This window comes from Lampris incognitus, chromosome 10 (assembly GCF_029633865.1).
Source record: "Lampris incognitus isolate fLamInc1 chromosome 10, fLamInc1.hap2, whole genome shotgun sequence".
NCBI lineage: Eukaryota > Metazoa > Chordata > Actinopteri > Lampriformes > Lampridae > Lampris > Lampris incognitus.
Genome location: NC_079220.1, coordinates 5,752,899 through 5,766,387, shown reverse-complemented (window position 1 = coordinate 5,766,387; position 13,489 = coordinate 5,752,899). Strand labels below are relative to the sequence as shown.

At 47.7% G+C, this 13,489-nt stretch overlaps 1 protein-coding gene across 1 annotated transcript in view; it reads left to right on the top strand.

Annotated features, from left to right (window-relative positions):
- Positions 1 to 13,489, top strand: part of LOC130119284 (trinucleotide repeat-containing gene 6A protein-like) — a 71,267-nt gene that overhangs the window by 14,228 nt on the left and 43,550 nt on the right. The window contains exon 3 of the mRNA XM_056287740.1: positions 4,290 to 4,382. The gene's annotated coding sequence lies outside the window, so the exon portion shown is untranslated. The remainder of the gene's footprint in view (positions 1 to 4,289; positions 4,383 to 13,489) is intronic.

Genomic DNA, 13,489 nt, shown 5'->3' with positions numbered 1-13,489 from the left:
AGCATACATGCTGTTGGGACAATCTAAAAGTTTATTAAACCGTTAAAGTGTGTGACTATACACAAGCTGTTTTACGAGGTTACTGCCCGTGCAGTAACATAAAACCTCCCCGCTTTCTCTACTAAGAGAGCAAGATGATGGGAGGAAGAGGGATGTTGGGACAGGGCAGCCCCCTGCAATAAAAATACTAGGTGGAGGGCATCCGGGTGGTGTGGCGGTCTATTCTGTGGCCTACCAACACAGGGATCGCTGATTCAAATCCTCGTGTTGCCTCCGGCTTAGTCGGGCGTCCCTACAGACACAATTGGCCGTGTGTGCGGGTGGGAAGTCGGATGTGGGTATGTGTCCCGGTCGCGGCACTAGCGGTCTCCTCTGGTCGGTCGGGGCGCCTGTTCGGGGGGGAGGGGGAACTGGGTGGAATAGCATGATCCTCCCATGTGCTACGTCCCCCTGGTGAAACTCCTCGCTGTCCGGTGAAAAGAAGCGGCTGGTGACTCCACATGTATGGGAGGAGGCATGTGGTAGTCTGCAGCCCTCCCCGGATCGGCAGAGGGGGTGGAGCAGCGACCGGGACGGCTCGGACGAATGGGGTAATTGGCCAAGTACAATTGGGGAGATAAAAGGGGGAACCCCCCCCCCCCCCCCAAAAAAAATAATAAAATAAATAGGTGGACAACGAGAGGTCTGAATGTGTTGTGTGGGGGACTAGTCCTCACACGAGTTAGCCCACCAAAGACCCAGTTTAGACCGGCAGAACCCCCTGCTGGGTGAAGAGCTGGGTCGGTGAGAAAAGCAGGCTGGCTTTGTGTGTGTGTGTGTGTGTGTGTGTGTGTCCGGTGTGAACAGACCAGTGTGTCGGCTTGTGAGTGTTGGTGAGCTAATGAGAGAGAGACCTAGGGAGAGAGTTAGAGAGAGAGAGAAGAGATGGTAATCTAATGTGGGGATGGGAAATGGTGATGAAGTCCCTAAGAATAGAAATGTTGGAGCAGGACTGTAGGGCATGTTTCCTGCCAACTTCTAAGCAAATAAAATAAAAAAGAATTAGAAAGGGCCGGGGCAGAGTGACTGAATCAGGCCCTGGCTGTTGAGCAAAGTTTTTTTTTTTTTGGGGGGGGGGGGGGCACACAAGACAAATGTAATCTCGAGATTTTTATTATTTTTTTTACCCCCCAGCTAATTTTGATTTATTTTTTTCTTCTTCTTCACACATGACAGCCCGAGCATGTCTCGATGATTTATTGGAGACGACAAGAGTTCCCACAATGCAACACTTGAATGGCGTTGGACTGGATCTCGGCAGTGGAATGGTTTAGCGGGAAGTGATTTGTTTCGCAGGGAGTGGAGTTCTGCTCGAAGGCGTCGTATTGGATGCGTTATGGGGCAATAGCGGCTCGGGGGTAGAGCGGGTTGTCTGGTAACTGGAGGGTTGCCAGTTCGAGCCTCGGCTCCTTGCGAAAAAATGTCGGTGTCCTTGAGCGAGACACCTAATCCCCAACGGCCCCCGATGAGGCGGTATGCGAGTGTGTATGTGTGCATGCATGGGTGAATGTGAAGCATTCACTGATTGCAAAGCACTCTGAGTGACTTGAAAAATGCAGTTAATTTATCATGTGTGCCTGGGCAGTAAAACCGATGGTTTTTGTGTGCACACACCTGTTGGATTGACAGAGGTTGCACTGTCAGGGCGAGTACGAGTGTGACCCGAAGGTTGTCACTGTCTATCTTTATAGCCAAGGTAATCCCATTACCAGATTAGACAGGTGGCAGTGGGCTGTAGCTTTCTCCTGCAGGCAGATTGGCACATCTGAGGCGGCTAAACTAACTGGGAAAAGTTGCAGTTTTATTACGAACCAGTGGGCTTCCCTTTGGCGATTACTCAATTTATTAGAAACAAAAAAGTAAATGTTAATGTGATTGGCTGGCACCGGACCAGCCAAAATAAACGCCTTAGCTGTTTCGCTGTTTGGTGGATTATTAGCCTATCTCTCTTCCTTGTTCATGCCCCGCTGGTTCGTGTTTCTCGCAGGACCAAATTTACTTTTGTGCGTTCTGTTTTTCCCCTTGCTTTCCGTCATACTTTGTGCTGACGGTGACAGACCGACATGGTTGTGTGTTGAGCTGAACGTCATCGAGCAAATGGACGCCGTAAAGCTGCGTGACCGAACACAAATGCGAGGCGGAAAGATGAAAAGCACCTTGAGGCAGTTGTTACCAAATGCTGCAAATTTAATATTTGGTAGTAAAAGAATTTTCTAGTACAATGAACGCAGCCACAAGCATCAACCAGCGACGGCTTAAGTGTTGTGAAATGGGCACAGCCAAGCGGTGGGCGGGCGGTATGTGTTGGGTTAAGGGATGGATTCGGTTGGAAAATAACACGCCGGGAGGAGGCAAGCTGTTTAAGATGAAAAGGTTTCGCCGTGAATTAAAAGACATTTCGATGCTAATTTTCTCAGGCCCCCCTCCCTCCAGGCAGCCACTGCAGTTTTACTTGTTGCCAAGTGTCAGAGCCAGTTTGGCATCCGTTTTGGTCCCGGTCTCTCAAGCGCCATCATTCAAAATCTTAAAATGTATATTGGAGTGTAGTAATCCGCATGTAAAGTGATACATTTACAAAAAGTCAAAACGCGGGATTGTCGGGATGCCATGAAGACTTTATTGGAGGTGTTACAGGGCCCTGACACACCAGGCTGTCGGTCGGCCGTTGGCCAATGTCGGGTTGTCTGTGACCCTAGTTTTTGTGGTGTGTCCTGCACCGTTGGCTTGGTCGGGCGTCCCTACAGACACAACTGGCCGTGTCTGTGGGTGGAAAGCCGGATGTGGGTGTGTGTGTCCTCTGGTTGGTCGGGGCACCTGTTCAGGGGGGGGGGCGCCTGGGGGGAATAGCGTGATCCTCCCATGTGCTACGTCCCCCTGGTGAAACTACTCACTGTCGGGTGAAAAGACTCCACATGTATCGGAGGAGGCATGTGGTAGTCTGCAGCCCTCCCCGGCTTGGCAGAGGGGGTAGAGCGGGGACCAGGACAGCTAGGAAGGGTGGGGTAGTTGGCCGGATACAATTGGAAGAAAAAGGGGAGGAAACCCCCCCCCCCCCCAAAAAAGGTTTGGTAGTTGAATTTCAAGCTTCCTAAAGAGAGAGGTCTGTGGTTGATTGCTGTAGTTTTTACGTTAGTTTACTTGTGACTTCTGTTGCATCATGTGGTTGGTTTGACAAATTGTATAAACTGCGAAAACACTTTCGTTCGTCTCCCTGGAGGATGGAAGATGGCGTCCATCAAATTTGGCTGCCATGAAAGTTATCTACAGCGTGTGTGGACGGTGCATGAGATTTACACAGCTGGCCTGTGAAGTGCCGCTGGACTGTTGAGCCAGATAATGCCTTTGTCATTATCATAGATCGTCCCTCCAGACGTCAAGCCCTGCACTGAGCTGCTTCCCAGCCCTCGCGACGCCACAAGATGGCAGCCATCTTGGGTGGACTGGCAGAAACATTCAGAAATGGTCATGTGATGGAATATGTTGTAATTGCTCCTCACAGGTCCATTCTTTTTGCTGCAGAAACTAATAATACTGATGGTTTCAACGACAGCTGTGGTTTTAAGGTCAGTTTCACCAACTGGGTGATGCTGCGTTTAGAGTCAAAGGTTACTGGTGCTGTGTGTGTGCAAAGGCTTGTTTTGGTTGCACAACATAGCAGTCAGTTTATTGGTATCCACCAATAATAGCTATGTTTTCAGTATCAGGACAGACATCAAGATTATGGTTGATATATCACAGTGATATGATGACACATTAATTACATGCTGACAGGCGTTGATGGAAAGAGAAGGTGATGCGACAGCTGACAAAGAAGTGTCTGCAGTGTGGGCCACTTCTGTTTCAGTGTTAAAATGACTTGCCTATTTTGAATTGATAAAGTTGACATCTAACCTCATGTGCATTTCTATTTATAACTTTTAGTGGTGAATGAAGGGAGCAGAGTTCCCTTTTGATATTTAAATCAGAATTGAGCTTATTGGCCATGTGGGTTTGCACGTACATAGAATTTGACTCTGTTTTCGTGGCTCTCTCGGTGTACTTAACATTGAATAACGACACAACAAATAGTTTTCACTTGCGGCAACAGGGTGATGGTCAGAGAAACTGTAAAAATCAACTGGTTGTAGAACTGAAGGTATTGGCTTTCAGACATCTGCAAAAAGTCAATATCATGCATCCTCAGCTTGTTTTGCGATGGTGCAGGTGTAGTACAGACTGCTGATAACTTGTTGGTTTTTTTTATTCCACAGGGAACCCACCCACAGAGGGAAGGACAGTGGATGGAAGAGAGGGAGAGAGAGTGACGAGGAAGGAGGATAAGACGTCACAAGATTCGATAACGGGTGAGGAAAGGCCGGGGCTTCTGCTTGAACATCCGGAATAGTTTTAAGAGTGATGGGCTAGATATTCATGTAGGCAATTGGGGTGGATGGCTCGGGACCCTTGTTGGCAGTATAAAACGTAATAAAACCGTCGGCTGCACTTGCTGTCCGTTTAAAAAGCTAACGAAAATCCAAACCTCATATTGCTGCCCTCTCTCTTTCTCACTGCTGTTTCTGAGCCGCATTTTGTGCTGTCTCATAGTTGACTTGTAGTCTCCTGTGGAGGCAGTTTGGTTTAGCGGAGAACATATGGCAGTTAATTAGTCTCAAAACCCGTGCGCATAAAAATCAGGCGCGTGCATGTGATACGAGTGCACAGAGCAGTACCTGTGAGCAGAAAAGCCTCCTCACGAGAGCGTTCCTGCTCTACGTGCACAAATGCGGTCCCGCGAGCGTGGGGCTGTGCTGAGAATGAGCTCGACCCCCCCTACCCGCTCACAACTACTCAACGCTTGCTCACTTGTCAAGTTGACTTTTAAGACTTTGGAGGTGGGGATGGAATAAACAGTAGCTGATGTCTCCGCTCCTTTGATTGGTCACTTTGAATACTGACAATGACCTTGATTGGCTGTTTGGTTTGATCACTGACACAGTCGAAGACAGGCAGTTGCCTGAGAGAACAACGATGAAAATGGCCCCATGAATGTCGGAACAAGTAAGTCTTACACTAAGTTCACGTCTTACAGAGGTCCCATTTTACTATTGCTTGAAGGTATTGATTTCATTTACATTCGGTGAAGAGGGAGCTGAGCCGGGAGGCAAAGCTCTCAATTTACCAGTCAATCTTCGTTCCGGTCCTCGCCTATGGTCACGAGCTTTGGGTAGTGACCGAAAGGGTAAGATCGCGGATACAATTGGCTGAAATGAGTTTCCTCCGTAGGGTGTCTGGGCTCAGCCTTAGAGATAGGGTGAGGAGCTCGGACATCTGGAAGAAGCTTGGAGTAGAGCCGCTGCTCCTTCGCGTCGAAAGGAGCCATTTGAGGTGGTTCGGGCATCTGATTAGGATGCCTCCTGAGCACCTTCCTTTGGAGGTTTTCTGGACACGTCCAACTGGGAGAAGACCCCGCAGTAGACCCAGAACTTGCTAGAGTGACTACATGTCCAATCTGGCCTTGGAATGCCTTGGGATCCCCCAGGAGGAGCTGGAGGGCGTTGCTGGGGAGAGGGACGTCTGGAGTGCCCTACTTAGCTTGCTGCCACCGCGACCCGACCCCGGAGAAGCGGCTGATGATGAGATGAGATTTCGTTTACTGTATGTACTGTAATACTCTGTCAAACAGTATTAAAATGGGATCTCTGAAAGATGTGAACTTGGTGTAAGACTTACTTGCTCCCATGCTTGCGGGACCACATTTGTGCACGTGGAGCAGAAATGCTCCCCTGCGAGGATGCTTTCATGCTCGCGGATACTGTTTTGTGCACTTGTATCACGTGTACGCGCCTGGTTATTATGTGTGCAGGTTTTGAGACTAATTAACCGCTCTAAGAACAGTTCACACTAAACAGGAATGACTTTCTTCGAAGCCCTGCAGTCATTAAGCTATTTTAAGCACAGAGAGCTCCTGTGTGATACTCGCTAAGAAATGCACAAAAACTTACACACTTCGGAGCATGTCTGTCAGTATGTGGGAAGGTCTGGTTGCTTGTGTCATTATTATTGATTTTCTGCTTTAAACTTACTCTCCCTCCGTCTGGTCTGTCTTTTTGGACGATCAGCAGCTCCTGCTATTGGGACACCAAGCTCTGATTAGCTGTGCAGTTATTCTACTACAAGAAATTGTGTGCCTGTGATTCAGCATTTGGCATCTTCTTAATCGTGTCGAACGACAGAAAGTTTGATAAAGGGATGTTGCCAAGCACCAACTACATTACTACACACTTGTGGTGGGACTCACCAGAGGCCCCGCGATACGATATTACCACAACACTTCAGTGACGATACAGTAGTAATTTTATTTGGCTTTTTTTTCCTCCCTTTTTCTCCCCAATGGTACCTGGCCAATTACCCCACTCGTCTGAGCCGTCCCGGTCGCTGCTCCACCCCCTCTGCAGATCCAGGGAGGGCTGCAGACTACCACATGCCTCCTCCGATCCATGTGGAGTCACCAGCCACTTCTTTTCACCTGACAGTGAGGAGTTTCGCCAGGGGGATGTAGCGCGTGGGAGGATCACACTATTCCCCCCAGTTCCCCCTCCCCCCCGAACAGGCGGCCCGACCATCCAGAGGAGGCGCTAGTGCAGCGACCAGGACACATACCCACGTCCGGTTTCCCACCCGCAGACATGGCCAATTGTTTCTGTAGGGAAGCCTGTCCAAGCTGGAGGTAACATGGGGATTCGAACCGGCAATCCCCGTGTTAGTAGGCAACGGAATAGACCACTATGCTACCCGGACGCCTCTGTATTTTGATTTTAAACATTTTGCTATACGCTGAGTATTGGAATACATATTTTGTGACATAGTGCGATGTTTGCAGTGTGTTCCTTTCACTTCAGTCATTTTTATTGCAGCAAAATGGGATTGTCAAACAGACACTGATCAAAACTGTCATAACACCCCGTCATAAATGTTGCATGCACCTGACAAACCTGTATTACAGTCTACATAGTCCAGCTTAACTGAATGCAAACGTGTGTACTACTGTACTACTTAACGTGTGTGGACTACTGTACTATCACATGTATTTTGAACAATGCAACCGGGGAATTTGAAAGTAAATTACTGTTAAATTGAAATTAAATTAATTAATATATATATATAAAAAGAAATATTGATACTTGGTGTCCATGTATCGATACAGTATTGCCATGCAAAATATACTGATACTATGCTGTATCGATCCCCCACCCCCGTCCATTACTACACACGAAGTGGAGCTGATGTTGACAATAAATACCACATAGCAACAGAATTGTGCTCCAGGAGGTCAGAAATCAAAACATCGGGCGTCCAGGTAGCGTGACGGTCTATTCCGTTGCCTACCAACATGTCCTCAACGGCCTGCCGATTTTACAGAGCTCTGTCTTCACTGGCCTACCACTGGTACAGAGCTCTGTCTTCACTGGCCTGCCACTGTTACAGAGCTCTATCTTCACCGGCCTGCCACTGGTACAGAGCTCTGTCTTCACCGGCCTGCCACTGTTACAGAGCTCTGTCTTCACCGGCCTGCTACTGTTACAGAGCTCTGTCTTCACCGGCCTGCCACTGTTACAGAGCTCTGTCTTCACCGGCCTGCCACTGTTACAGAGCTCTATCTTCCCCGGCCTGCCACTGTTACAGAGCTCTATCTTCCCCGGCCTGCCACTGTTACAGAGCTCTGTCTTCACCGGCCTGCCACTGTTACAGAGCTCTATCTTCCCCGGCCTGCCACTGTTACAGAGCTCTATCTTCCCCGGCCTGCCACTGTTACAGAGCTCTGTCTTCACCGGCCTGCCACTATTGCAGAGCTCTGTCTTCACCGGCCTGCCACTGTTACAGAACTCTGTCTTCACCGGCCTGCCACTGTTAGTGAGCTCTGTCTTCACCGGCCTGCCACTGTTACAGAGCTCTGTCTTCACCGGCCTGCCACTGTTACAGAGCTCTATCTTCCCCGGCCTGCCACTGTTACAGAGCTCTGTCTTCACCGGCCTGCCACTGTTACAGAGCTCTGTCTTCCCCGGCCTGCAACTGTTACAGAGCTCTATCTTCCCCGGCCTGCCACTGTTACAGAGCTCTATCTTCCCCGGCCTGCCACTGTTACAGAGCTCTGTCTTCACCGGCCTGCCACTGTTACAGAGCTCTGTCTTCACCGGCCTGCCACTGTTACAGAACTCTGTCTTCACCGGCCTGCCACTGTTAGTGAGCTCTGTCTTCACCGGCCTGCCACTGTTACAGAGCTCTGTCTTCACCGGCCTGCCACTGTTACAGAGCTCTATCTTCCCCGGCCTGCCACTGTTACAGAGCTCTGTCTTCACCGGCCTGCCACTGTTACAGAACTCTGTCTTCACCGGCCTGCCACTGTTACAGAGCTCTGTCTTCCCCGGCCTGCAACTGTTACAGAGCTCTATCTTCCCCGGCCTGCCACTGTTACAGAGCTCTATCTTCCCCGGCCTGCCACTGTTACAGAGCTCTGTCTTCCCCGGCCTGCCACTGTTACAGAGCTCTGTCTTCCCCGGCCTGCCACTGTTACAGAGCTCTGTCTTCACCGGCCTGCCACTGTTACAGAGCTCTGTCTTCACCGGCCTGCCACTGTTACAGATCTCTGTCTTCACCGGCCTGCCACTGTTACAGAGCTCTGTTTTCACCGGCCTGCAACTGTTACAGAGCTCTATCTTCCCCGGCCTGCCACTGTTACAGAGCTCTGTCTTCACCGGCCTGCCACTGTTACAGAGCTCTGTCTTCACCGGCCTGCCACTGTTACAGAGCTCTGTCTTCACCGGCCTGCCACTGTTACAGAGCTCTATCTTCCCCGGCCTGCCACTGTTACAGAGCTCTGTCTTCACCGGCCTGCCATTGTTACAGAGCTCTGTCTTCAGCTGAAGCTATTGTCATTGCTAGAATGGGGAGGATGTTTGATAATGTGTTTCGCTGACACAATCTCTTTCTCTCGCTCTCTCACTCTCTCTGTCTGTCTGTCTGTCTCTCTTTGTGTTTCTCTGTCTGTCTGTCTTGTCTATCTCTCTGTCTGTCTGTCTCTCTGTCTGTTTCTCTGTCTCTCTGTCTGTCTGTCTTGTCTATCTCTCTGTCTGTCTGTCTCTCTGTCTGTCTGTCTGTCTCTCTTTCTGTTTCTCTGTCTCTCTGTCTGTCTGTCTCTGTCTGTGTGTCTCTCTATGTCGTTCTGTCTCTGTCTGTCTCTGTCTCTGTGTGTGGCTTCTTGCTCCCCCACTCTTGCTGTCCCTTCTTCACTGTCTTGCTTGCTCCCTCTCTCCTCGCTCGGCAGCTCAGGGCCACAACTAGACTTGCTGTGTGTGTGTGTGTGTGTGTGTGTGTGTGTGTGTGTGTGTGTGTGTGTGTGTGTGTGTGTGTGTGTTAGTCTGAAGCGACAGCTCAGGAGTTATTAGTCTTCGTTTTATAAACCCTTGGACGAGCTGGAAACCATTTCTTTCTGCGATGGCCCTCTCGGAGAGGAAATTTGCGTGGCAACGGATGCGTTCATTAGAGCCGATCTGGGACGGATTTCATTTCTCAGATCTGGTTGTCTTGTTCTCAGGATTCATTTGTTTCCAGCTGCCAGAGACACTTATGAGCACTGCAGCAAGACCCGTCTTCCGGATCTTGAATCCAGCAGCGGCGTGACTTTTACAAGTTTTGTTTTTCCCCATTGGGGTTGCAGACCACTGTTTTTGGTTGCAGACCACTGTTTTTATGGGTGATTTCGCGTCATTTGCTCTTCATTACATCCTTCTGCAGAGTAGTGGAGCTGTAACTTTGGTGCACATGCCCATGCATTCTGATTACCACTAGTACTACATCTATTACTATCTAGTACCACCGCTGTGTTTTTGTCGACATGTTTGCTGATAACTTGTGTGCTTATCTTTCTGACCTTGGCTCCTCATGCAAGCCCCATTAGCCTGGCCTCCTGTGTGTGTGTGTGTGTGTGTGTGTGTGTGTGTGTGTGTGTGTGTGTGTGTGTGTGTGCATGTGCATGTGTGTGCACGTGCATACGTAGGTCAAACCATGCTAAGAGGTAGCAGAGCTGGTGTTCTTCCAAGATTAAAAACACATCTCGGTGAAAGATCCTCCGTGGCACAGCAGACAAATATGTGTACCTTGGACTCAGTTTACTGTCCTCCCACCCACCTACACACTCCTAAATGTGTACCGTCTCACTCAGGGAGGATACACGTTTATTTTTTTTGGACATGATTTGCTGTGTTGTAGTGAAGAGTGCAACACAAGCTGTTTTACCAAGTAAATAAAGTAACGACTTGGATTTCCTATAATTTATTTGAAATGACAGTTCTCAACAGTTTTACCCTGCTGGGTGTTTGTTTGTGCTGTTTGTTTCGTGCTGCAGTAATACAGTATCGATGTTTACATATTTTACTCTTATTTCTATTTCTTATTTTATCTTCTATTTCTATTTTTCTTGTTTCTATTTGTTTCTGTTTTCTTGTCATCTTGTATCTTTTTTTCTTCTTCTTTTTTTTAATATTCCTCCCTTTTCTCCCCAATTGTATCCGGCCAATTACCCCGCTCTTCCAAACCGTCCCGGTCGCTGCTCCACACCCTCTGCTGATCCGGGGAGGGCTGCAGACTACCACATGCCTCCTCCCATACATGTGGAGTCGCCAGCCGCTTCTTCTCACCTGACAGTGAGGAGTTTCGCCAGGGGGACGTAGCATGTGGACGGATCACGCTATTCCCCCCCCGCCCGAACAGGCGTCCCGACCGACCAGAGGAGACGCTAGTGCAGCGTCCAGTACACATACCCACATCCGGCTTCCCACCCACGGACACGGCCAATTGTGTCTGTAGGGACGCCTGTAGGTAACACGGGGATTCGAACCGGCGATTCCCGTGTTGGTGGGCAACGGAATAGACCGCTACGCTACCCGGACGCCCCCCAAATGGCATTTCTCAACGCTGCCCTTGTCCTCTGAAATCTGCACATGCGCACAGCACATGTAGTACTCGGGTATGGAACAACGTCACTAATGTGAGAGCGGAGCAGTGGGGTGGGGGCAGTCATACTCAGGCATGGTACGAAGCAGTAGTACCCAATATGAAAATGCCCTGAGATCAGCCAGTGTAACACAAAATGATTGAACATTTTTTCCATCAGTTTTTTTTTTTTTGCTCACTTTGTTCATTCTGCTCTTTTCTGTTCTTATTTGGCTGCCATTTTCACTGGAGAAATGTCAACAACACTTCCACACTTTCAAACGAAGTCATGAGCCACGACTCGTACAAGAGTCAATAACACGGTAGTGTACATCACAACTCTGCTTTTCATTTGGGTGGACGTGTCTTCCAACCAATCTGCTATGGTTGTAAGACAATATCAGTACACTCGAGTATCGCAATATTATATTCTGTGATACTGCATCGATTCTCAAAACCACTATATCCATTTTTAATTGTTTACATGTAAAGGTTCGTGACGGACGTTTTGTGTTGTGTGTAACCCCACAACCTCTCGATAACAGTGTTGTGATCTGTCTTCAGCCATTTGACTCTTCCACTCCAACCCAACTACATAAACTGAGACAGGAAGTAGCATAAGTACAAAGAACACAGGCCTATGAAACTGCGATATATCGCCTTGCTTACAGTATCCCAGTGTATCCCCATATATTGAATTGTAGCCCCTGTGTCGTGATACGTATCATATCGCCAGATTCTCACCAGTACACAGCCCTGCAAGCTGGATGTAAAGTGTGATTTTGGTTTACACGTGTTTCTACTTGATTAGTGAGGGGATTTTACATATAGAGGAGGACCTTTGGTCACTTTCCAAACAGGATTGAAAGTTGGCAAACCCTCCAGTCACAGACAGTCACAGGCAGAATTAACCAGCTTTTGGCAGATGTTCCCATCCTGATAAAAACACGTGGCTAAACAAAAACTGCTAACAAAGTCATGATGGGTAATGTCTGAACAGGACCTGGTTTGGACAGTTTCCCTTGATGAGCTAGGTGTGTGTGTGTGTGTGTGTGTGTGTGTGTGTGTGTGTGTGTGTGTGTCTATCTGTCTGTGTGTCTGTCTGTCTGTCTGTCACAGTCCTGGTATGATACGCCCCTGGGAACCATAAGACTTCTCGGCTTATCTGCTGTCCCCCTCACACAGACCAGTCCCCCACAGTCTGCAATCTCGCACACAGTCTGACTCCACATTGTCAGCTCACACTCAGCCTTGTTTCTGTGGACCCCGGACCATACCATGGCAGTAGTAAGAATAGTTTTTTTTTATGTTAATGAATTAATAAAGGCAATTAATAAACAATTTCACTATCAAACCTCACTTAAATCTATCAGTGATTATTTTTCCTAATTGTCTTTACATATGCAAGGAGATTTTTTACTTGATTCTGTTCTCTTTACTGGTGTTATTTAACTCTGGACGAGCTTGGATATTCAGAGTTTAATAACTTTGTGGGGGGGGGTACAGACCTGCCGCTCCCTAAATGCTCCTAAAATTGCATATATTTGCATTAAAATGACTTTTAGATCAATTGCACAAACAAAAAGTTATGATGAGATCTACCTAAAACGACCATGAGCGGTCAAAATGACCACCTGTAATTTGCGTGTGATCGTGCGCGTCATGTCGGTATTTATGACGTGTGTTGGTGGCGTCATTTCCCTCGTGAAGTTCGTTGCTCTGTCCTAGGAACACACTAGCGCCCTCCAGTGCAGAGAAATAGTCTAAACTTGATTTTTGATTATTTCCAACATGTCTGCTTACAGACGCCGTTACAGACGCACCATGACTACCGCCGAGGCGTTGCAGTATTTACAGGCGTTTTAAATTGTTTGAAAAATAGTATTAAAGTTGTTAAAATGTTAGTTTTGGTGTCAGCTAGTTTCTTAACAGACATACTATCATATGTAATGCATTAATATCTCAATTGGGTATTTATCTTGACGGAATATAGAGTTTAAAAACCGGCAGTCAAATGACTGCCATGTCGTTCTAGTAGTTTTTAAGTTCCGGTCGTTGTTTGGGACTGTTTCAGTGGTTATTTAAATATTTTTTTTCACATTTCACGTTTTATAGGCCTTGTTACATTTGTTAGATTAGCAATATGTGTTTTCCGTTTTGTTCTTCAGGTAATATTTTCACTTCAGTTTTGCTATTCAAGTTCAAACATGTTTCTCTGAAGTTTAAATTGTTTGAAAAATAGTATTAAAGTTGTTAAAATGTTAATTTTGGTGTCAGTTTCATAACAGACACATTAACATAAGCAATGCATTAATATCTCAACTGGGTGTTTATCTTGACAGAATATAGAGTTTAGAAACTGGCCATAATTTTGACCGCCCATGGTCGTTTTAGGTAGGAGTGAAGTCCTGGTCGTTCTAGTGTTAAATGTCAACAAAATCTTTGATATTTTTTGGGGGGGATTTTCCCTTCTCTCCGCAAT